General features: G+C 36.9%; 1 protein-coding gene, 1 non-coding gene and 1 pseudogene across 2 annotated transcripts in view; 2 read left to right on the top strand and 1 right to left on the bottom strand.

Annotated features, from left to right (window-relative positions):
• LOC102995775 (40S ribosomal protein S3a-like) overlaps window positions 1-7,163 on the top strand; it is a 59,782-nt pseudogene extending 52,619 nt beyond the window's left edge.
• Window positions 1-25,519, bottom strand: part of SLC2A13 (solute carrier family 2 member 13) — a 473,922-nt gene that overhangs the window by 316,081 nt on the left and 132,322 nt on the right. The gene's annotated exons all lie outside the window — the stretch shown is intronic.
• LOC112064746 (small nucleolar RNA SNORA67) lies at window positions 2,754-2,895 on the top strand. The gene has a single exon (XR_002891645.1). It is a non-coding gene; the product is annotated as a small nucleolar RNA SNORA67 (small nucleolar RNA).

Here is a 25,519-nt window from a genome sequence, read left to right as displayed (position 1 = left end):
CTACAGCCAGCATTGTTCTCAATGGTGAAAAACTGAAAGCATTTCCACTAAGATCAGGAACAAGACAAGGTTGCCCACTCTCACCACTCTTATTCAACATAGTTTTGGAAGTTCTAGCCACAGCAATCAGAGAAGAAAAAGAAATAAAAGGAATCCAAATAGGAAAAGAAGAAGTAAAGCTGTCACTGTTTGCAGATGACATGATACTATACATAGAGAATCCTAAGGAGGCTACCAGGAAACTACTAGAGCTAATCAATGAATTTGGTAAAGTAGCAGGATACAAAATTAATGCACAGAAATCTCTGGCATTCTTATACACTAATGATGAAAAATCTGAGAGTGAAATTAAGAAAACACTCCCATTTACCATTGCAACAAAAAGAATAAAATATCTAGGAATAAACCTACTTAAGGAGACAAAAGACCTGTATGCAGAAAATTATAAGACACTGATGAAAGAAATTAAAGATGATACAAATAGGTGGAGAGATATACCATGTTCTTGGATTGGAAGAATCAACATTGTGAAAATGACTCTACTACCCAAAGCAATCTACAGATTCAATGCAATCCCTATCAAACTACCACTGGCATTTTTTACAGAACTAGAACCAAAAATTTCACAATTTGTATGGAAACACAAAAGACCCCGAATAGCCAAAGCAATCTTGAGAACGAAAAATGGAGCTGGAGGAATCAGGCTCCCTGACTTCAGATTATACTACAAGGCTACAGTAATCAAGACAGTATGGTACTGGCACAAAAACAGAAATATAGATCAATGGAACAGGATAGAAAGCCCAGAGATAAACCCACACACATACGGTCTCATTGTCTTTGATAAAGGAGGGAAGGATATACAGTGGAGAAAAGACAGCCTCTTCAATAAGTGGTGCTGGGAAAACTGGACAGCTACATGTAAAAGTATGAAATTAGAACACTCCCTAATACCATACACAAAAATAAACTCAAAATGGATTAAAAATCTAAATGTAAGGTCAGAAACTCTCAAACTATTTGAGGAAAACATAGGCAGAACACTCTATGACATAAATCACAGCAAGATCCTTTTTGACCCACCTCCTAGAGAAATGGAAATAAAAATAAACAAATGGGACCTAAGGAAATTTAAAAGCTTTTGCACAGCAAAGGAAATCATAAACAGACCAAAAGAGAACCCTCAGAATGGGAGGAGATATTTGCAAATGAAGCAACTGACAAAGGATTAATCTCCAAAATTTACAAGCAGCTCATGCAGCTCAATATCAAAAAAACAAACAACCCAATCCAAAAATGGGCAGAAGACTTAAATAGACATTTCTCCAAAGAAGATATGCAGATTGCCAAAAAACACATTCAAGTATGCTCAACATCACTAATCAGTAGAGAAATGCAAATCAAAACTACAATGAGGTATCACCTCACACTGTACAGAATGCCCACCATCAAAAAAATCTAAAAACATTAAATGCTGGAGAGGGTGTGCAGAAAATGGAACCCTCTTGCACTGTTGGTGGGAATGTCAATTGATACAGCCACTATGGAGAACAGTATTTAGGTTCCTTAAAAACTAAAAATTGAACTACCATATACCACAATGTTCATTGCAGTTCTATTTACAATAGCCGGGACATGGAAGCAATCTAAGTGTCCATCAACAGATGAATGGATAAAGAAGATATGGCACATGTATACTATGGAATATTACCCAGCCATAAAAAGAAAGGAAATTGAGTTATTTGTAATGAGGTGGATGGACCCAGAGACTGTCATACAGAGTGAAGTAAGTTAAAAAGAGAAAAACAAATACCGTATGCTAACACATATATATGGAATCTAAAAAAAAAAAAAAATGGTTCTGAAGAACCTAGGGGCCGGACTTGAATTAAGACGCAGATGTAGAGAAAGGACTTGAGGACACGGGGTGGGATAATGGTAAGCTGGGACGAAGTGAGAGAGTAGCATGGACTTACATACACTACCAAACGCAAAACAGATAGCAAGTGTGAAGCAGCTGCATAGCACAGGGATATCAGCTCAGTGCTCTGTGACCACCTAGAGGGGTGGGATAGGGAGGGTGGGAGGAAGATGCGAGAGGGAGGAGATATGGGGATATATGTATATGTATAGCTGATTCGTTTTGCTATAAAGCAGAAACTAACACACTATTGCAAAGCAATTATACTCCAATAAAGGTGTTAAAAAAAAAAAAAGACTGTTGATCAGTTATCCTACTACATAGCAAGGTCTCCTCCATAAGAGTCAGTAGAGCAAATCAGACTTCCTGTTTCAATAATAAGAAAAGCTGCACTTCCTCAAAACAAGTATACATTTTCATCAAATGAGCATCAGAGATGTAATAAGTGATCATGCTGCCCCCCCTTTTCCCTGGCTGTTAGCATTTGTTACACAGTGACATTTTAATTTTTCATATCTCCCTTATTACACACATACACACAAAAATTTAAAGAGAATTTCAGAAATACATAAAAGCAAATATAAATAACAAAAAAAAGTGATAAAACATCAGTTAGAGAGACCCCGGTTCTTATTTAAGTCCTGTGGCTAAGTGACTCAGTAGATTAGCAATAAAAGAAACATGATCCTGATAAGCACTTATGAAAGAATTACATAAAGTTGTGGATGGAATATTATGTTAGTAATCTTCCAATAATGCCCATGCAAGGACATTACTGCCCTTTCACACAAAATATTCATTTGATCACTCAGATATATTACACAGTATGTTCTTCCAAGGTGATCCCCTCTCCAAACAGCCAGCTAGTGCTCCCCAACCTCCCAGAAACATAGCAACTCAGGATAAAATCTGGTATGCCCAAGGTCTGTGAGGGTAAAGTGATGTTTTCTTTTGACTTACGACTGCCTACATATATGCCTAGTCCCCCATTCACATCCACATACTGAAGTTGTCGTCTTTCTTGACATGGGCCAGAGGCACTGATGTGCAGCAGGCTGCTTTCGTCATCAAGCATGACGAAAGCAGCCTGCTTTAGTTTTCTGTGGAAAAGCTATATCCACAGAATCAGTCACAGTGGACATTTTCACCTAAGGGTGTGGCTATCAACATAGGGACAGAAGAAGAGGACCTCTTAGGACATAGAGAACTTCTACAACACATCCATTGAGGCCATGTCCCTCCCTCAATGTTGCTGCCTACATTTGACAGGCCTGTGAGGGACCCAGTCAGGGTCCAATTCTGGAACTGAGGAAGAACTGGAGTAGGAGGGTAGGAAACCCAGGGATAGATACTTTTGTCATATTATTGTCTTTTAAAAAAATGAATGAATGAATATAATTTTTGAGTCCAAAAACTTTTAAAAAATTAAATGTTATATGGAGCATTGATCTGAGCCAAAGGAATGTTTCAGTGTCCACAGTTCATTAAGATGCATTTATTAAGATAAAATTCAATCATTACACTGCACTAAACAAGGTTGTTACTGAGACTAGAGATGTAACATGTATAACTGTTAATGAGGCTCAATATTTTTGCATTTTTCTATGTATTTTGAGGTTAGAGCCAGATTCATGTCTTTATATAGACTTTCAATTCAGTAAATACTACAATATATAGGTAGAAATAACGCATTTCCAAACTTTATTGTATAAACTGAATGCTGTTTTTCAATAAACCATACTTAAAAACAAAAAGTAAAGCAAAGCAAACAAAAATATTTACATTTTTACTAGATAATTTAAAGTACCTAGTCTGAAATCCTCTTGTTCACATTTATTCACTCACCCACCTGCAGTTCATATTATTTCATCAAAATACGGTATTTTCAGAGAAAAGCATTATTTTGAACAATCTAAACATCTAAACAATCTAAAATGAAACAATGTATGGAATAATAGCCATTTATTTGCCTTATTCCATTTTACTAACCAACACTCACAAACATTCATTTCATACTAAATAAACCACAAGTTTGTGGAATGAGTCTCCCTTATCAAATGTATTTTCAGTTAGAATACTTGAAAATAGTTGTCAAATAAAAATAAGTTGACATTTTTATGAGTTACCCAATTATATAAATCATGATGGCTCTTAATATGGTATAACATCATTAAAAAAGTAAATATATGTTAGCAATTTCAAGCATAAACTTTCTGGAGGCTTTTTGTAACTGCTAAGCAAAGAAAGTTGGAAATTTGTTATTCCTTGTAGCAAAAAGTATTATAGCTTCTTTTTGTTATTGATTTATTTATACCTCCCTTTACTCCAAAAAAAAAAAAAGTATTTAAAGCAGTTAACTTGTTTGTGACTTACAAATCAAATTATTTGCTCTTTTAGCACTTCATATATGAGAGTATTTTATCTGGAAATTGCACAGAGGGCACATTATATTTTGAAAACAAGTACGGTTGATCCTTGAACAACACTGGGGTTAATCTGCGTATAACTTATAATCAGCTCAATGTATCCTTGGTTCCTCTGTATCCGTGGATTCAACGAACCACGAACCATGCAGTACTGTAGTATTTACCACTGAAATATATCCTCATATAAATCCACCTGCTCAGTTCAAACCCATGTTGTTCAAGTGTCAACAGTAATTCTACTGCTTTTATAATGAGTGAATCTCTGATACTAGTTCAAAGAACTCTAAATTCTGACAGCTCTTAATAATATCTTTTACTGTCAGTCTAACAGGCAATTCTTTTTTTTTTCCCCCCGGTACGCGGGCCTCTCACTGCTGTGGCCTCTCCCGTTGCGGAGCACAGGCTCCAGACGCGCAGGCTCAGCGGCCATGGCTCACGGGCCCAGCCGCTCCGCGGCATGTGGGATCTTCCCGGACCAGGGCACGAACCCGTGTCCCCTGCATCGGCAGGCGGACTCTCAACCACTGCACCACCAGGGAAGCCCTAACAGACAATTCTAGTAAGGTTTTATTAGAAATAAAGACACAGACCTACTAGAGAATGGACTTGAGGATACGGGGTGGGGGAAGGGTAAGCTGGGACAAAGTAAGAGAGTAGCATGGACATATATACACTACTAAACGTAACATAGATAGCTAGTGGGAAGCAGCCGCATAGCACAGGGAGATAAGCTCGGTGCTTTGTGACCACCTAGAGGGGTGGGATAGGGAGGGTGGGGGGGAGGGAGACACAAGAGGGAAGAGATATGGGGACATATGTATATGTATAACTGATTCACTTTGATGAAAACACAATTAACTATACCTATAAAACATCTCAGAAGACCACTTTACAATGAACAATTTCAGGCTAACATAACGAAAATCACTAGTTACACCATCACATGAAATGGGTTTCTGGAAGGTGGATATTGGGGTTAGAGATATTTCTGTTTCTATGTCTCATATTACAGATTCTGAAATTGTTCTTCAAAGATGGCCACCTACTTAATACAAGTTAGAATCCATTCATTCTGCAATTTCTCATATCAATATTTGTTATTGATATTGCAGTGCTAGCTTCCTAAGAAAGTAATGGATATCTTCTAGGACCAAGGAAGAGAGAGAGGAAAACATCAGTTAACCAAATAATGAATGGGAGCCGACAGTAAGAACCAAACTTAAAAGTCAAAGTTGCCCTGTAGGAAAATACCTATAAGGGTTATTGAATCCTTAAGTCTAAGCCTGGGGCACACTGCACAGTGGGGTAGCTAATTCTAAGACTCCCACTAAGGTGAATTTTGAAGGGGCTAAACAACATCCCAAATCCCTGATAATGCCTTAACACTTGATATAAAAATGCGAATCTTCCCAAAAGAGAAACCTTCAATAAGTGTTGGGATTTTACTTTAAGAAATGCACCGAATCTATAATTCCTCAGCTCCCAGAGTGGTGAAGTTAGGAACGTGTTTTCACAGCAGACCAGGAGGCCCCCATACAAAAGCTTATTGGCAGGGATATGAAACAAGATCTCTGAAATAAAAATATGTACACTGAGGAAAGAAAGCACCTAGGCTAGTGACCTGTGCCACACATCAGGATTTGAGAGCTTGCGGGGAAAAAAGGCTCAATACAGCTGAATGTATGGCTGCTGCAGAATCAAAATCTGCCTCTGGACCAGCAATTGAGATTTGTAAAGCAATAGGAGAGCCTGAGCAAGTGAACCAAAAAGAGCTGTAACCTGGTGTGGTACCAGAGGCATGTGCCCCGCTACAAAAGATTCCCACATCTGAATCCCTGGAATCTTCATACATACAGCCTTCTTTATCTTATATCTATCATCTATTATCTTTTTTGTTACATTACATGGCAAACAGAACTTCCAGATGTGATTAAGGTGATGATAGATTTCTTTCAATAAGACAGTTAAGGGTTTCAGTGATTCAACTTAAAGAATAAATTTAAATGATGTGCTCTTTTGGCTCTCTGAGCAACACCTGCTGGTTGGCAAAAACAAGCATCTTATGAAAAGTGGCAAAAAGGGAGCCAAGAAGAAAGGTCGATCCATTTTCTAAGAAAAACTGCTATGGTGTGAAAGCACCAGCTATGTTTGATATAAGAAATATTGGGAAAACACTAGTCACAAGAACTCAAGGAACCAAAAGTGATCTGGTGGCCTCAAGTGTTTCTGAAGTGAGATTTACTAATTGCAGAATGAAGAATTTGCACTTAGAAAATTCAACCTAATTACTGAGAATGTTCAAAAACTACCTAATTTCCATAGCATGAATCTTACTCATGACAAGATATGCTCCATGATCAAAAACATAGCAGATATGAATGAAGCTCATGTTGATGTCAAGACTACTGATGGTTATTTGCTTTTTCTGTTCTGCATCGGTTTTACTAAAAAAAACACAAAAATCAGATTGAGAAGACCTCTTATGGTCGCCATCAACAGGTCCACCAAATCCAGATGAAGATGGAAATCATGAGCTGGAAGGTGCAGATAAATGACTTGAACGAAGCGGTCAACAAAGTGACTCCAGATAGCACTGGAAAAGATATGGAAAAGGCTAATCTACTTAATCCCCCCACCCACCCCCATGATGTAGTCATTAGCAAAGTAAAAATGCTGAAGATGCTCAATTTGAATTGGGAAAACTCATGGAGCTTCACCATGAAGGTAGTGGTTCTGGAAAAGTTACTGGGGATGAGATAGGTGTTAAAGTTGACCAAGCTGAAAGATACAAGCCATCAGTCCAAGAATCTCTTTAAAATTCAGTCTTTTAATGGTGACAAATAAAAAGTCTTATTTGCAAAAAAAAAATTAATGATGTGACCAAATTTATAATTCCAAGTTTGTAGAGCAATTCAAATAATTTCAAATCAATAATGGGAACTCATTATTTAAAATAATCCCATGGTTGAGCTCTCTATAAACGTAGTTTCTCATACATAAAACTTACTTAATATGAGGTAAAACTGAACATTGAATCAAATGTCTATTTTTTTTTTCCCAACAGAGCAGATAATAAGTTTGAAGCATATATGCTGGCTAGACCTAAGTCATACCCAAGTCTTAGAATTAATCCAGCTTCCCAAAGACATATTAGGGAAATAGTGAAAAACCTTGGACCTTTCAATGGCATTCAACATACAAGTCAAGCTGGAAATTACATTTGATAATTCTCTATTTTAGGCCAATCCATGTGCTCAGTTCCCTACATACTTCATTTCATTTAACCCTCACTTCAGCAAGGTAGCTATTGCTATTCCCATTGCCAAGTTTACCTAGGCAATAAGGGGAAGACCTCTTACTCAAACCTGGTCTATCTCCATACAAGAACATGATGAAGACATCTTATCTTCATTCATAAATATTAAATTGGAAAATACTTTAGTAGAGATCCTGAAAGTCCATGAGGTGGCAATATTATTCCATGAAATGATCAACCTCTCAATCTATCTCTGCTTTCTTTTCTCCTCCCTTCATAGCCTATTTGTCTCTCCCTGGATTTCAATATAGTTCCATATAAAAAAGAAAAAAAAGTTTAAAAAAAGAGTAGAATTCCTTGTAGTAGTTATTCAATACACAAGCTTTAGAACCAACTCATCACAAATATTGGCCTTCCTTATTTTACTATATTTTAATTAAATTAAGTATATTTTTAAAAAATCTTCCTAAATGTATAAATTCTCAAAATTGCCTTTCAGAAAGACAGAGACAGAAACAGACAGAAACTAGGGTTAGATCATTAATTCTAGTATTTTTGTGCTAACCATCTTCATCCTCTTCTCTTTCTCAGGTGTCATGTCTCTTCTCCCCTTTGTTCTCATTCTGTGTACATTACCACGATTACCATTACTATTTAGAAATATCAGTACGAACTCAGGTTTAGCCTAATATAAATATACATGGTTACATATAGAAATATTTATAGATATGTATATCTACCTGGAATAGTATATGCACGTGTATTTCCTTGCCCTCAGCTGAGCGGGCCTAAAAGCAATAATACTTACATGGCAATGAGCACAGCAAGTGCCAGACCTTGGTTTCTAATACTGTTCTCCAACTGGAGTTGAGTCAGAAATTAAGGAAATGCTAAAAACAAAAATAATGACAGGAGTAGATCAGAGGGACATAAGGGCCAACTAAAAGAGCTAGCAGAGGCGAAGCCTGAATAATTTATGCAGCAAAATATATTGGATTATAACCCAGAGTATAAAGTAAATATCCATGAGTCCACAGTGATGTATATGTGATGAATAAATAAATAGATGGAGAAAAAGAAACAAATCTCCCATGTGAAAGAATTCCAAAAAAATTATGTAGATACCTGTCCTCAAAGAGGTGAAGATAACATCCAAACTTTGAGTGAGGGCTATGCTGTGAGGTTTTTTCAAAGAGTACAGTAAAGAAGGTTGGGGGCTGGAAGGGGAGAAGAGTAACTGACTGCACCATACATCAGCAGTGACGAGTCATGCTGATAGTATGCACTCTTGATATGATGTTATGAAAATGGCACTTTATCTTTATGGTCTTCCTTCCAAAAGCCCACAGTCTCAGTCTAACCATGAGGAAAAACTCAGATAAATCCCAGTTGAGGGACCTTCTACAAAATATATGACCAATATTCCTCATATCTGAGGGTCAACAAAATCAAGGAAGGTCTGAGAAATTCACAGTCCAAAAGAGCCTAAGGTGACACAATAGCTAAATGTAATGTGGTATCATGGATAGGATCCTGGAACAGAAAAAAAAGACATTAAGTAAAACCAACAAAATATGAATAGTGAGGTTTAGACTGAGAGATCACGATGGCAGAGTAAGAGGACAAGAAGCTTACTTCCCCCAACACACACATCAAAAATACATCTACATGTGGAATAATTCTCATGGAAAACTAACTGGAAACTGGCAGAAGGACTCCTGTACAACCAAGGCTATAAGAAAGATACACATGTAATCGGGTATGACGGGAAGAAAAGCATCAGATCGGGACCTGTGCCCCTGGGAGGGGACTCAAAAGAAAAGGGAGATAATATGGGCAGACACTCATGCTGAGGAGTGAGTGGATGGAACCACAGACTGGGCTTCCCAGTCCTGGGGTCTTATGCAGAGGAGACAAACCCCCTTGACAGCTTGGAGAACCGCTGGGACAGATAGAAAGGCTGGAGAAGCCTAGATTCCACTTGTGAGGAGTGCTGGCTTGCCCCCAGTTAGGGCAGAGAGAGGTCTGTCCTAACTGTTGCCTCCTCACCATGCTCCCCAGTCTGAGCCCCACCCACTCCAGGCCACAGCCTAGCACTAGATCTGGGGCAGCCACAACAGGGGAAAAGACACAATCGTGGGCTGCATCTGAGTGGAACCACAGACATCTGCACAGGCAGGGCATCGGACCTCTGTAAGCACACAAGCCCCACTTGCTTCAGCACTCCCCTCCTTTGAGGCAAAAGTCCCAGTGTAGGGTGAAGGAAAAACACACTTAAAGGGAACACAGTCAGCTTGAACCAGACCCTCAGGGCTTCCGCTCCAGCAAATTGGAAACAAGCCCCACTCCTGACAGGGTAGTGATGGCCACTGAGCAGATAGGAAGTCCTGCCTCACACCATGAGCAGGCTCTAGCTAGCTCCCTTATCTCCAGCCTCACCACCTACCAAGGTGATAGGTGCCAGGACACCCTGAGGAAAGACAGGATTGTGTCCACATCAAATGCAGACCTCCCACCAAAGTCACTGGGTACATGCAGTCTGCATAGGGATGCTCCCACGAATGAACACCCCTTCAAGATCACAATACGTAATTGTTAAATCATAGAGACAGAGAAACTTAAGTTTAAAAAAAAAAAAAGCCAAAGTCAAAAGAGTATGAGAAATATAAGTTATGAAACAGAAATAAACAATTTACCAGATAAAGAATTCAAAACATTGGTAATAAAAAATGTTAACTGAATTAGGGAAGAGAATTGTTTTAAACACAGATCATTTTAACAAAGGACTATAAGACATAAAAAGACCCAACCAAAAATAAGTAATTCAACATCTGAGATAGGAAAACTCTAAAAGCAATCAACAGCAGACTAAATGACACAGGGGAACACACAAGTGATCTGGAAGACAGAATAACGGAAATCACCCAATCAGAACAGCAGACAGAAAGGCAAAGGAAAAAAAACAAGTGCAACATATGGGATCTCAGGGATATCATCAAATGTGCAAACAGTCACATGATAGGAGTTCCAAAAGGCGAAGAGAGAGAAGGGTATCAAAAACGTATTTGAAGAAATTACGGCTGAAAACTTCCCAAACCTAAAGAAGGAAACAATTAGCCATGTACAGGAAACATAGAGGGTCCCAAACAAGCTGAAGGTCCCAAACACACACACACCAAGACATATCATAATTAAAATGTCAAAAGTTAAAGATAGAGAGAATTCTTAGGGCAGCAAGAGAAAAACAGAGAGTCATATACAAAGGAATCCCCAAAAGGCTATACACTGATTTCTCTGCAAATACTTTTCAGGTCGGAAGGGCATGGCATCGTATATTCAAAGTTCTGAAAGGGAAAAAAAATGCAACCTAGGATACTCTACACAGCAAGACTATCATTTAGAATAGAAGGAGATAAAGAATTTCTCCAACAAGGAAAAACTAAAAGAATTCAGCAATACTAAACCTACCATAAAAGAAATGTTGAAGGTTCTCTCTAAATGGAAAAGTAGTAAGAATCTACAGGAAAGGGACAATTCCAATAAGAAAGGCAAATATATAGTAAGGATTGAGGATCTCTTAAATAAGCCAGTACATATTTTAAAAAACAAAAAATTGTAAAAGCAACTATAACTACAATAAACAGTAAAGTGATAAGAATGAAGATGTAAAATATGACACCAAAAACACAAAATGTGGGGGAGTAAAAACTATAGATCTTTTAGAATGTGTTTGAATTTATGACAATCAGTTTAGATCAAGTAGATATAATTAAGGGTCAAGATATATGAACCCCATGGTAACCACAAAAAAACAAAAAGAAAGGAACCCAAGCTTACTACTAAAGAAAATCACCAAACCACAAGAGGAGAAATAAAAAGAAGAAATGAACAGAGAAGAACTATAGAAACAACTGGAAAACAAGGAACAAAACGGCCGTAAGTACATACCTATCAATAATTACTTTAAATGTCAATGGACTAAATGCTCCAATTAAGACATAGGGCAGCTGATTTGATTTAAAAAAAAAAAAAGACCCTTCAAAATGCTGCCCACAAGAGACTCACTTCAGGGCTAAAGACACACACAGACTGAAAGTGAAGGGGATGGAAAGATATTTCGTGCAAATGGAAACAAGAAAGTAGGGGTAGCCATATTTGTATCAGACAAAAAAGACTTTAAAACAAGGCTATAACAAAGAAGGGCATTAAAATATATGTACCCAATACAGGAGCACCTAAATGTGTAAAACAAATACTAACAGACATAAAGAGAGAAATTGACAATACAATAACAGTAGGGGACTTTAACACCCCACTGACATCACTGGACAGATCATCCAGATAGAAAATCAGTAAGGCAACAGTAAGCTTAAATGACAAAAAAGACGAGCTGGACTTAAATATCTAATGAACATTACCTCCAAAAACAGTAAAATATACATTCTTTTCAAGTGCACATGGAACTTTCTCCAGGATAGTTCACATACTAGGCCATAAAACAAGCCTCAACAAATTTACAAGGAGAAAAATTATACCAAGCATTTTTTTCCTACCACAGTGGTATGAAACTAGAGACCAACTACAGAAAGAACTATGGGAAAAGAACATACATGTACACTAAACAGTATGCTACTGATGATGAAATCAAAGAGGAAATCAGAAAATACTTTGAGACAAATGAAAATGGAAACATAACTTTCCGAAATCTATGCATTCAGTAAAAACAGTTTTAATAGGGAAGTTCATAGTGATATAGGCCTTCCTCGAGAAACAAGAAAAATATCAAATAAAGAATCTAACCTACTACCTAAAACAATCAGAAAGAAGAAAAACAAAGTAAAAGTCAGCAGAAAGAAGAAAATAATAAAGATCAGAGAGGAAATAAAATAGAGATTAAAAAAACAATATTAAAAAATCCATGAAACCAAGATCTGTTTTTTTTTTGAAAAGATAAACAAAATTGATAAATCTGTAGCCAAACACAGAAAGAAGAAAAAAAGAAAGGTATCCAAATTTGAAGGAAACAGGTAAAACTGTCACTATTTGCAGATGACATGATACTTTATATAGAGAACCCTAAAGTCTCCACTCAAAAATTATTAGAACTAATAAATGAATTCAGCAAGGCAGCAGGATACAAGATTAATATACAGAAATCTGTTGTCATTCTATACACTAATAATGAACTAGCAGAAAGAGAAAGTTAAAAATATCCCGTTTAAAATCGCACCAAAAAGAATGATATACCTAGAAATCAACTTAACCAAGGAGGTGAAAGACCTATACTCTGAAAACTCTAAAACACTGATGAAGAAAATTAGAAACGATACAAAAAACAAAAAGATATCCTGTGCTCTTGGACTGGAAGAATTAATATTGTCAAAGTGGCCACTTTACCCAAAAGGATGACTCAAGAAATAAAAGTTGATTTAAACATATTTCTTTAAATTTGAAGGTGAACATATTCTAAGAGAGTAAAGTGTTTACTCTTTAGAAGGATGATGAGAGGTAATAAAGTTTGGGCACTGTCATTTTTTTGCATTATAAATCTTTAGGATTATTTGATTTTTAAAAAGCTTTGGGTATCTATTGCCTTAATATTTTTTAAGGTAAAGATAAAACTTTTAAAAGTCATATGTGTTAAGAAAATTGACATAACCTTACAGAGAGATCAAATAATTTGTTTTGAAGTGGCAGAATCAGAATTAGAAACCAGGCCACATGAGTTCAGTCCATGTGCTTGGCTTTATGCTTTACCTTTTTATGTGGTTGAATGGAAAAATAAAATAGAATTACTGTGATATAGAAAACAATGAATGGCAGGTATTGTTATAACTATATACCAATGTAAATTTTTTAAATCAAAGAATTTCCTGCTGAAAAGCAACTTGTTACTCTTAACAAAACTCTACCTTCCCCCTATTCTTTCCCTTCTTCAACAGAAAGAATGTGCTAACTGACAAAGTAACTGATACCTAGGACCATCCACAAAGGCAGGAATGTGAGATTTTTGACATCCTTTATAGATCATGTATCAATCCCTCCAGAAATATGTGTAACTGATATAGTGCGCTTCTAAATTATCTTCTCTCAAAGAAAAATTTAAATAGCTAATTTTATTAAACAACAGACTGTGTATTGCATTGATAATTTCAATTTTAAATGGAAATTCTCTCCACCCAAATTTATTACTGGCAACTTTATAGCCGAATAACAAGATTTTATCTGTCCTTTTCTCCTCCATTTTTTTTCCAAATGCCAACTTTCTCTACCTCACACCCATTAGGATGACTATTATCATAAAAACAGAAAACACCCACTGTTAGTGAGAACATGGAGAATTTGGAACCCTTGTGCACTGTCGGTGGCAATGTAAAACAGTACAGTCACTGTGGAAAACAGTCTGGCAGTTCATAAAAAAATTAAGTATAGACTTACCACATGACCCAGAAATTCCACTTCTGGGTATACACTCAAAAGAACTGAAAGTAGGGACTCAAACAGATATTTGTACACCCATGTTCAAAGTAGCACTATTCACAATAGCCAAAAGGTAGAAGCAATCAACAGATGAATGGATAAGCAAAATGTGGTGTGTGTGTTTGTGTGTCTATGTGTACATGTATATATAATAGTATATTATTAGTTATATTATACATAAGTTAGCAAATATATATAACAGAATAATATTCAGCCTTAAAAAGGAAGTAAATTGTGACACATGCCACTCATGGATGAGCCTCAAGAACATTATGCTAAGTGAATTAAGCCAGACAAAAAAGATAAATACCGTATGATTCCACTTAAATGAGGTACCTAGGGTAGTCAAATTCATAGAGACAAGGGCTGGGAAGGAAGGAATGGGAAGTTAATGGGTACAGGGTTTCAGACATATGAGATGAAAAGTTACAGAGATGAATGGTGGTGATGGTAACACAATGAATGTACTTAATACTACTGAAATGTAACTTCAAAATGATATAAGATGGTAAGTATTATGTTGTGTGTACTTAACCACAAAAAAAATTTTTACTCCAATTTTCTAAGTTAAATAATCCTTTGGTAAATATTGGCTAACCCTCATTTATCTATAATCATTTACCATTGTTTCCAGCAAAAGTGTGTGTTTTTCAACAAATTAGCAAAAGGAAATTAGGGTGGAAAATATTCATCTTTTGGGATTTTAAAAATCACTGAAGAAGTAAAGAGAAAAAAAGAAAGCCTATAGCTGTGGTATGAAGAGATCTCTAAACTGAAGTGATCTCTGACTATAGTTCACAGGATAGGTGAAGGAAGAGTGAAATTCACTTGAGGTCTTGCCACGTGGGCAAAAACAAATCCCTCATGTAGAGATATGACTACACTTTAATGGTGGTAGTGGGCATATGGGGGCTCCTAGTAATTCTGAATGATAGCTTCAAAGGCAATGTGGGTATGTAGCCAGAAGGGTGGATGGGTATGGTATGTTCACTTAAACTAGAAGGACAACTCAGAAAGTGAAACCTTCACTGCCTCAAAGAGCAATACCTAGACCTGCAGTGGTTCTCAAAGGACAGCACAAAAGAGCAGTATCAGTATCACCTGAAAACCTGTTAGAAAAGCAAATTCTTGGGCTCTGCCTCAGGCCAGACCTACTGACTCAGATTGCTGGGCAAGCTCTCTCTGCAGGTGATTCAGATGATAATAGTTAAGAGCCATTGTTCTAAACTATACTGAGTGCCATGTAACCACCAAAGACTATTTTAAGTCCCTGGCTCTCTACATTGACTGCACATTAGCATTACCTGGAAGCTTCTGAGGTTGGGCCCCACCTCAGAAAGTCTGATTTAATAGTTGCTTATTTATTCGTTTAGATTCCTAGTATTCCTATGTACGGCCACGGTGGAGAATCATGTCTTTAAATGTCTCAATCAAACTGGTTTAAAAATTTAAGAAAGAAACACAGTGTATTAATATTTTAAGTCCCAAAATACTCATCTTTTTTTGCCAAGTAAATATAAATTAATAACTAAAACAACTACAGAGGGTCAGCTAATACTTAGGCAAAATACAAAGTTGAAATCAACAATACAGGTTTAACAGTTAAAAATAAAAAATGAAAAGGGTTTTACTGAACAAGTCAATTGTGAAAAACATAAGACTGGAAAAATTATTTTCCTAAAAAGAAATTTTGAAATACATAAGCTCTAACAGAGTGGTAAGAAAAATTGACTTTGCAACTCAGGTACAGGTGGGCAAAAGTTTTTGGCTCTGTCATCCATCAGCTGTAACATTTTGGTTAATTTCATTTTTCTTTCCTAAGCTTCCACTTCTCTTCCACTATAAAATAGTCAATATTATGAGCCTATAGCAAAGTGAGGTTGTGAGGATTAAATAAATAAAACATGTAAAGTACTTAGTATAATAACTGGCACATATTTATGCTAAGTGTGGGCTTATAACTAAGAAGAAAATCATACTAAAATGAAAATACAGCAACAAAACAATGTGTAAGTTCTAAGAGTCTGGCAAAACACCTCTGTGATATTCTAAGCTAAGAAAAAAGTATAAAAACAACAGCAATACTAAAACTTTAGGGGAGTTCTCCCTATCTTATGTGGAGGCAGCGAGTACAGCTGTGGACGTTGCATTCAACTTCCTTACCTCCTGTCAATGGAAGCAACCCGTGGTTCACTCAGGCCTCTCTAGGGATAAAGTGCTTCACAAGAGTTTTAAAATGCATGCCGGCAATTGTGTTAGACAGTGTTCAAATATGGATAACGAATTCTTACTCTCTTTGATGCCAAGATAATATTCTTAATTTCTTCATTAAGTTAACAATTAATAATGAAAAGGAGGGACTTCCCTGGTGGTCCAGTAGTAGAGAATCTGCCTTACAATGCAGGGGACACGGGTTTGATACTTGGTCAGGGAATTAAGATCCCACGTGCCATGGGGCAACTAAGCCCGTGTGCCACAACTACTGAGCTCACGAGGTGCCTCAACTAGAGCCCGCGTGCTGCAAACTACAGAGCCCTCGTGCTCTGGAACCCACACGCCACAACTACAGAGACCATGCACCCTGGAGCCTGCGCACCACAACTAGAGAAGAGAAAATCCACACGCCACAACCAGAGATAAGCCCGTGCACCACAATGCAACAAACGATCCCGCATGCCTCAACAAGATCCCATGTGCTGCAACTAAGACCCAACACTGCCAAAAATAAATAAATAATAAATCTTTTTTAAAAATAATGAAAAGGAAATCCCATTTGAGTATCTATAATGCTAGTAGATGCATATTTACTGCTGATTTTTCCAGTTTGCAGCAGTGAGCCATTAATTAGTTCTTATAACAAAAATGAGTCAGATATTCTACTTAGCAAACAAACACGTGTCGAATTATTCATTTACTTTCTTTCTTTTCACTAAACTTGACCCAGTATAAGAATTTCTTGAGGGGCTTCCCTGGTGGCGCAGTGGTTGAGAGTCCGCCTGCCGATGCAGGGGACGCGGGTTAGAGCCCCGGTCCGGGAAGATCCCACATGCGCTGGGCCCGTGAGCCATGGCCGCTGGGCCTGCGCGTCCGGAGCCTGTGCTCTGCAACTGGAGAGGCCACAACAGTGAGAGGCCCACGCACCGCGATGAAGAGTGGCCCCTGCTTGGCACAGCTATAGAAAGCCCTCGCACAGAAACAAAGACCCAACACAGCCATAAATAAATAAACAAATAAATTTTAAAAAATAAAAAAAATTTTAAAAATTAAAAAAAAAAAAGAATTTCTTGAAACTACTAAACCATGCCCACACCCCGCTCCGTGTGTGAGAGGCAGTCAGTGTGCAGGCACACAGGCACATGGTGGGGCGGGGAACAGTCATTTGTTCATTTTGCTATTAGAAATAGAGCTGACGGAATTACCAATAATTTTCATTTTTTTCTCAATAGTTTAGGATATTTTTCAAATTTTCCATAATAAGTCTGTATTATTTTCAACATATGAAAAATTTAAGCATAGGGCCTAATCAATAACAGAAAGTCAATAAATAGTTCATGAGTAAACGAAAGTAACAGTATAAATGTTCTACACCTTGGTAAGTTTTTTTGACAACTTGAAAAAAAATAAAAGCAGACAAAATTAACTGTGATTGTCCACCAAAAACTATTTTACCTACAATTACACTTGAAAGCAACGGAAAGCTTTTTTTAAATCATTAGTATTTAAAACTTAAGCATAACTCTAAAACTAGCCTCTCACGATTTTTAAATGATGGTGGGCAAGGGGTAGCCCTATATAGACACTGAAGAGTGGATATGGCTCTAATGAGATAAGCTGTGTTTTGAATTCTTAGCTCCACTACTTCCTAATAGTGTGACCCTTGGGAATGTTACTTCTTTCTCAATTTTCACAACTATAAAATGAGAATAATATTTTCATGTTCCTAGGCTTGCTGTAAGAATTAAAGGGAAAAACACAGGCACAACACCTCACACATAGAAGCCATTAAATGAGTGGTGGTAATTATTCAGGTGAAGAAACACTATCCAAATAAGACAGGAGGCAATCAGCCCCTAGTTTTCATACCATACATGTGTGCCTTATTTATTGTACATTTATAGCACACAATGGGTTTTAAAGGAAAACCTAGATTTTAAATCTAAGCATTTTCCACTTCTGAGGTAATTCAACAATATCTGACTATCTCAAGTCTTAAACCAATGTAGGTGTAATTCTGAAAGAATTAGTCACTCAAAACATTTCAAGAAAGTATTTTACTAATTTTTTTTAAATTTTAGACTGAACATAGTAACATGCCTGCTAAAATGATTCCTTACTATAATGTATTTTGTTGACTGAAACTTTGTTACTAAAAGCAGAAGTGATAGAAGAGCCAAAAGGATTTTACTAAGGTATCAAAAGCAGGGGGAGTAGAAGGAAGCTCCAGGTAAAAATATTAAATATTAAGAGTATGGAGAAATAAATTAATCCTTTATATCATATGGTGACACCTAAGATATGTTAGATTTCTAAAAGGCTACGATTCTATGACTTTTGTCCTATATACTATGTAGCTAAGAAAGAATCTACCACTAAAACAAATGAATCAAGACAACACTGTAATGCTATGATATAGATGGTCCACAGATCTACTTTCTAGGAACTTACCCTAGGGAAACATATGTACATGTGCAAAAGAAAACATATAAAGGATGTTCATTACAACACTGATACCAAAAATGTAATGTCCGTTAACAAAGAAACAGAAAAATAAAATGAGGTATAATCATACCTGGGATATCATATAGCAGCTAAAAGAAATGAACTAGATTTCTATAAGATCTGACTCAAATTGACTGAACTTGCCTAAAGAAAGCAATCAAGTAACTAAACAATACATACAGTATGATACCAGAACTCTAAAAAAAAAATCTGTAGAGGTGTGTGGGTGTGTTTCTGTGTGTAGGGGGGTGTCCTTGTCTGGAAGGATACATTTCAAGTCTGTATTAGATGGGCAAAGAGGAATTTAGCTTTATCTCTAAAGATCTAACCTTTTAAAAGGAGGGTATATTTATATATTACTTGTTAAATTAAACTACTTTTTTAAAAAGTTCCTGATGTCTTTGATCATAAATGTTAAATCCTTTGTTTTACTAGTCAAATAAGATGTTTATGCCTAAATTGTTCAACAATGTCTGCAAAATTGTGACCACTGATGGAAGATAAAATATTACATGGTGTAACAAAGATGTGTTACATTGGGTATAACAAAAAGTACCAAGGGTTGATTTACATTAAAGAGGTTGTCCACTGTTTTCTTTCAACAAGCTCAGGATTAAGAGACCCAGAACTCTGCTCCAAGTCAGGGACACGAATCCTAACAAGACAATACCAAGTTAAAAGCCACCCTGAAAATCACACAGACTAACAAATAAATGTCTCTCACCTCAGCTCAAACAGTATTTTGAAATTAACTGATTTGACGACACTTCCGATCATATTACTTATACTTGCTCAATTCTTAAAGAATTTGACACATTACCTCTAATCTATCCAGGCACATGGAAAGTTCAAGAAATAAAATATATGAACTAAAAAGCAAGCAAGCAGCTCTTGAATCTGGCAAGAGACAGACCTTATGTTGGTGTTTATGGAATCAAAAACTAAAGGAGTATCTTCTTAAGATATAAGGTGGTGGTAAGTAAGGAAAATTATTCATAGACATCACTGAGCTGAGAGTTGTTTGGCTCTACAAGTGACCAAGTAGAATATCTAAATATATTCTTTATTTCCACCAGAAAATACAGTAGAAAGCCTGTTGTCTGATACACCGATTATGAGGAAAATCATCTTAAGTTACATTCCTAAATAAAACAATTCATACCATTCCAAAATACATAAATGTGATTCTGCAATCTTGTGATGTGAGTCAGGCCTTTTTCTGAGCATGGATCGGTTAGCTAAAGTAGTCTTTCTTGCAAAAACCACAGATGTAGTTGTCTATAGTCTCCATAAATAATGGTTATGCAAATTCAACACAGAATCTAATTTTAATGATCCTCTCCCAAATCTTTTAGAGTCATCTTGCCTACAGTTAATTCAAGGGCAATTTTCTTTAGTGACACCTTTACTGAATCTTTCCAAAGCATTCAACTTGGATTTTCACTGAAATCTCTCTCCTTTTTAATATTTTTCTTTCCCTAAATTTCTGTAATAGTTGATTACACTGCATAATGACAGCAACCAGCACAATGGCGTAAACAGATTTGGGAACAAACCCAAGGACTTGGTAAACTGACAGCCCAACAGGTGGTAGCAGAAATACAAAGGCATCCTGGAAAGTCATCCACCAACTGTCAGTGTGGCGTGTTTTAGAGAAGGTCTAAAGAGGGTAAGGAGCCTGCCAGTTAACTGGGTAAGTGTGAGAAGTGGAGAGAGTATCTCTGTACTGCACCTTGTGGAAATGTTAGATTACATTCAATAATCACCAGATTCATTCTTCAGTCTGTATATGGGAAGGAACACAACAACCCCAGATCCTGGCTATACCCACTGGTACAACAACCACTGAGTAACCTCCCTGGTGCAGTACCAAGTGTTAGAGATACAAATAATGAGTTACGCAGCGTTTTTCAACCTCAGGAGTGTATAAATTTGGGGCTCCTTTGCTGTGGGGGCTGTCCTGTGCATTTGGAGGACATCCTACTATAACCAGATGCCAGTAGCAGCTTCCCCTGAGCAGGGACAACTGAAAATGTCTCCAGACATTGCTTAATGTCCACTAAAGGGCAAAATTGATCCTGGCTGAGAACCACTGCGGTTAGGGTGAACATGGAGCTTTCGGTTTCTAGTAAATTTTGTTGGGACTCTGAACTCCACATTGAGGATCTTTGTTGCCTTTTCTGAAATTCAGAGAAGTAACCTGTCAATGGCCAGGACTGGCCATTCGTAAGGCCGAGGGAAAAATGAAAATGTGAGCTTCTCATTCAAAAATTAAGAATTTCAAGGCAGCAACAAGTAGAGCATTAAACCAAGCACAGGGCCCTTTTGAGTGCAGGGCCCCAGGCAACTGCAGAAGGTGCACATCCACGAAGCTAGCCCTGCTGATGGCACCTAGTCATGGGCAGGGCAGGACTTATGATTTGACATTCCTGATGCTGTGTTTCCTAAACTTAGAGTCATGTTAAGATCTATTATATCCCGATGAGGAAGGTCTCGAATTTTCCTTTATCACATTTTTTCATTAATATTCCCTATATTTCACAAAAATATATCACATATAATAGTAAATTCACGTCTTGTTTCGTTTTAGAAATCAGACTTTTCAACACAAACCTACTAAATGACACTGACAGTTCAAATTATAGGACCAGGAAATCATTTGTGTTTTATTGGAAACAACCATGAAGAGCTCATAATATTTTACTGGTAGCATCTGTCTCCTTTCTTTGACTGCTAGAGAAGATATTAATGATGTTCTTTTGCCATTTGGGAACATATACTCTTTCTTCAAAATTTATCTTTGGAAATGGATTCATTCTTTAAATGAAGTGATTAGTGTTTTGACTCCAGGTGTGGAAATTAGCGTTGTTTCAGTATAATCAAGGGAGATATAACCACTTACTATAAAATGTCAGAACATGTGTTAACGAAAGACGTGATGTTTATGTTTTTCTATCGCACGTGTGTGACCACAATGAACCTAAAATCTAGCTTTAATATCAGCAGTTTGGTCTTACCTGCTAAAGATCACTAGGACATACTTGACTCTATCTTTTCCTTTCCTTTGTTTTTTTTTAAACATTCTTCCAAATGTAACTAAACAAGGCAAAAGTATTTCTGCTACGGATAAGGTGTCTTCCAAAACACAGGTCAGTACATTGGTTCAGTAATGTTCAAAACAATAAATCACAATCTTCCGAACAAGTGATTGAAATCCAACTTTACCATTCCAGAATAGGAAGTGTCATAGGAAGTCGCACTTCAGCAGCCAGAGACAGCACACCTCCGAAACCAGGACCAAATGACAATGCTGTTAAAAGCAATTGCTAGGGAACGTTTGACAGAAGATGTCACTTCTAAATCCATGCTTTCCAGTTTCTAAGTTCAAGGATGTTGGAAGAAAAACTCCTCTAAAGATATTTCTATCATCCTTCAGACATAAGGAGGCACTGACAAAATATATATAGTGGCAGCTACAGAAAAAAAGTTTCAAAAATCTGTATAATCAAAAGATATATACAAAGGACAGTTTCTAAGAAACTATTTGCAAAAATGTGTCAATGAAAAAATTAATAGTCAATCTAAGGAAGAAATGGAAAATTTTACTCAAGCCAACCTGAGGGTTACAACCTGGGAGACAGTCTCTCAGAGAGCTCTGAGAATTGTTCCAAAGAGGTAAAAGGGGAAGCCAGTATATGTGTGATTTTGGTGAAGGGTGTACATGCAACCAAGCACACATCTTGGTAGAAGGTCCCTGCTAGTCACTAGGAATAGACATCTTAGTTAATGGTTTTAGTGCTTTTATAGGTATGGGAAGACAGAAGAATCAGGTTCTTAAAAATTTCTCCTGAAAATAACTATCTGAGGGGCAGTTCTGTCAGTATTCCCAGAGTAGAGTGCCTCATCCTGATCTTCACCCTGAATTCCGTTTAGGATGCACTGTAGGTCAGTGACTGCAGCAGCTAATGACTTAATTCTTACAGAACTAGATGGTGGGCAACATTCTTTATTTTACAATCCCTTCCCTTTCAGTCTTAATTTTTTTTTTCAGTCTTAATTTTGACCTAGGTTTGGGTGGCATTTCATGACCAATTTGTCCACAGCACTAGGAATGCTCATTCCCAGATCAGGCAAGGATTTCATTGATAGGTCACTCAATCTGCTATTACTGGACTAGGCCCTGTTACCAGCAGCCAAAAGCCTCTGGACTGCCCATCTTACTAGTCTGTTACGGTCCAGGAAATGGTTCCCTCTCATTGCTTCTTCCCATATCTAGAGTTACACTATTACAGTCATTGACCTTATAGAACTATTTATTTGATCAATCATTTCAAATCACCTAATCATCATTCATTTTATCTGAGGCTCAGTCATACATTTGGTAATGCAAGAAACTAATCTTATAAAAGGCAGAATAGAATATAGCTAGTAACATTAGTAGGTCATAAGTAAGTATTTAAGCTAAGAACTTCCAGTAGGTGCAGCCCAGTATCTCCCCCAGGCCATCTGACCAGTCTGTTCTGCATCAACCACTATCTTCAAGAGAAATGACATATTGGCATTGGACATAAAGTTCACCAAAGCTGTCTACACGTACAAGGTGAGTGGTGTGTCATCATGACCTTTTATATGATTGAGAAAGGAGGAGAAATATTGATCTTTGTGGTTGAGCAGGCATTTCTGCTATTGCGGAGGTCTGCTTAAGGCATAATGAAGATGCACAATGCTCTCTAGAGGGCAGGAGGGAGGCAAAATGGGCAGAGAAAAAATTTATGTTTAAATTTTTCTTGTCTTCTCTTAAAATACGAATTTTTATTTAACCAGAGAGTAGCACAAATCACCTTAAAATACGAATTTTTATTTAACCAGAGAGTAGCACAAATCACCAAGTTTTATTAAATGATGAAAGAAAAAAATGAGTAAAAATGAACTATTTTCTACAAAGGCTGAAGGAGATCTAAAACTTACAATAGAGTAGAAAAGGGAAGGATTAATGTTAAGGGCAGAGAATCTTGTTTATCACCCTCTTCCCCATGTCTAGAATGTTGCAGGCACTCAAAAAAATATGTATTAAATGAATGAAATCAGTTGTCACCTCCAATGATAAGTGAAAAAAGACAGGTGTTTGCAAAAAGATAGTAGAATAAATTGGCACACAGTGGATTAGATTCTGACTTCTCATTCCTTATGTGAAACCTTTTAGAAATGCAAGAGGTGTGCAAACTTAATTACTTTTAGCACACCCTTGGTTACTTTGTTGGTATGCTAACCTCAATAATAATAATTAACACTTTTACAGAGCTTATAATGTATTAAGCAGTATTCATATAGATTTATAAATTAAATCAATCAATGTTCAAAATAATTATTTGAAACAGACATGATAACTATCTCCAGGATACAAGAGGAAACTGAAGCACAAAGAGGTCAACTAAATTGTCTAATGTTGCACAGCTGCAATTAAGACCCAGGTGTTCTATTTCTAGAGTTCACATTCTTAACCTCTTTACCACAGAAGTATAAAGAAATCTACAGGACAAAACACTATGATGAAAAGCACTGCTTTCCTATCTCACTCAGAGTAAATATATCATTATTTCACAAATCTCGGGAAAAATTAAACTTTATGTTGCCAATCAAATATAAGGTTATCCTTTGCCAAATTTTATGGTTTGTTTCTTCAGTGTAGGGGTGGAGCTGAAGATCTTTTTGTTTGTTTTGTACTATGGTCTATGACTCGCTTTGCTTCTTTTAACCTATCTTTTAAACAGTCTTTCTCGCAAAATGAATTATAGCAAGAATTTTTACGTTTTATCCCAAGTTGTAATTCAGAGACCATTGTGAATTGCAGTTTATTCTCCGAAAGAAACCACTGTAAACAAAGACTGAGGGAACTCCAGAGGCCTCTGGTACTTTCCAAGAAGCACATCAGATGAGATCAGCAGGGCCTCCTAGCTGGTCTCTGCTCCCTCTCAGCCCACCTAGTCTGGTGGATTGCTTAGGCTTAAAAGATCAGGATGAATAATAAAAGAGAATATTATATGGAAATATGATGTTTAAAGGAAATGTCTTCATTTTTTATGCTTAACCCTTATAAAATTAAGAAAACCAGTGAGTGTCTTCCTAAAATAGCTACAATGGTAGCTGTGTCTTCCACAAATTTATCTCTTAGTAACTGCTACTGAAGCCCTTAGAGCCACCATCAGCTCCTAGAGATTTTAAGGCAGGCAGCTCTCTAGACATGAAACACTTAACGTATAACCAATACCAATGTCAGAAAACTTGTAGATTCATGAAACCACTGCAAAGTATGGGTCTTAAGAGATTGACCAGGAGGTCATAATAGATAAAGCTGCTCATTCCACAATGAATAATTTCAAAAAGTTTCCTGGAACCTTTAAATCTTACTACTCCTTCTGTATTGAGTTCAGAGATGTTAAGTAACTTACCCAAGTCACAATCATTACAGCTAGGCCTTGAATCCACTCAAGTCTGCCATTTTGCAAAGCTGATCCCACTATATAATGAACTCATTATCCTAAACCTACAACAGTAAGCCACTCAGACATTTTACATTTATACTGCATATAATGAAAATAACTTCATTATAATTTGACTTTGGGCATGCTCTTTTGGGGCTTACTTCACCAATGTACAAAACAAAGGATGAGGAATCCACTCTAATGAGCTCTTACTGTCTGCAGCCCCGCAGCAGAA

Source organism: Physeter macrocephalus, chromosome 6 (genome assembly GCF_002837175.3).
Source record: "Physeter macrocephalus isolate SW-GA chromosome 6, ASM283717v5, whole genome shotgun sequence".
Classification (NCBI taxonomy): domain Eukaryota; kingdom Metazoa; phylum Chordata; class Mammalia; order Artiodactyla; family Physeteridae; genus Physeter; species Physeter macrocephalus.
The sequence above is the reverse complement of the archived record's forward strand: the minus strand, read 5'-3'. Positions and strand labels throughout refer to the sequence as shown.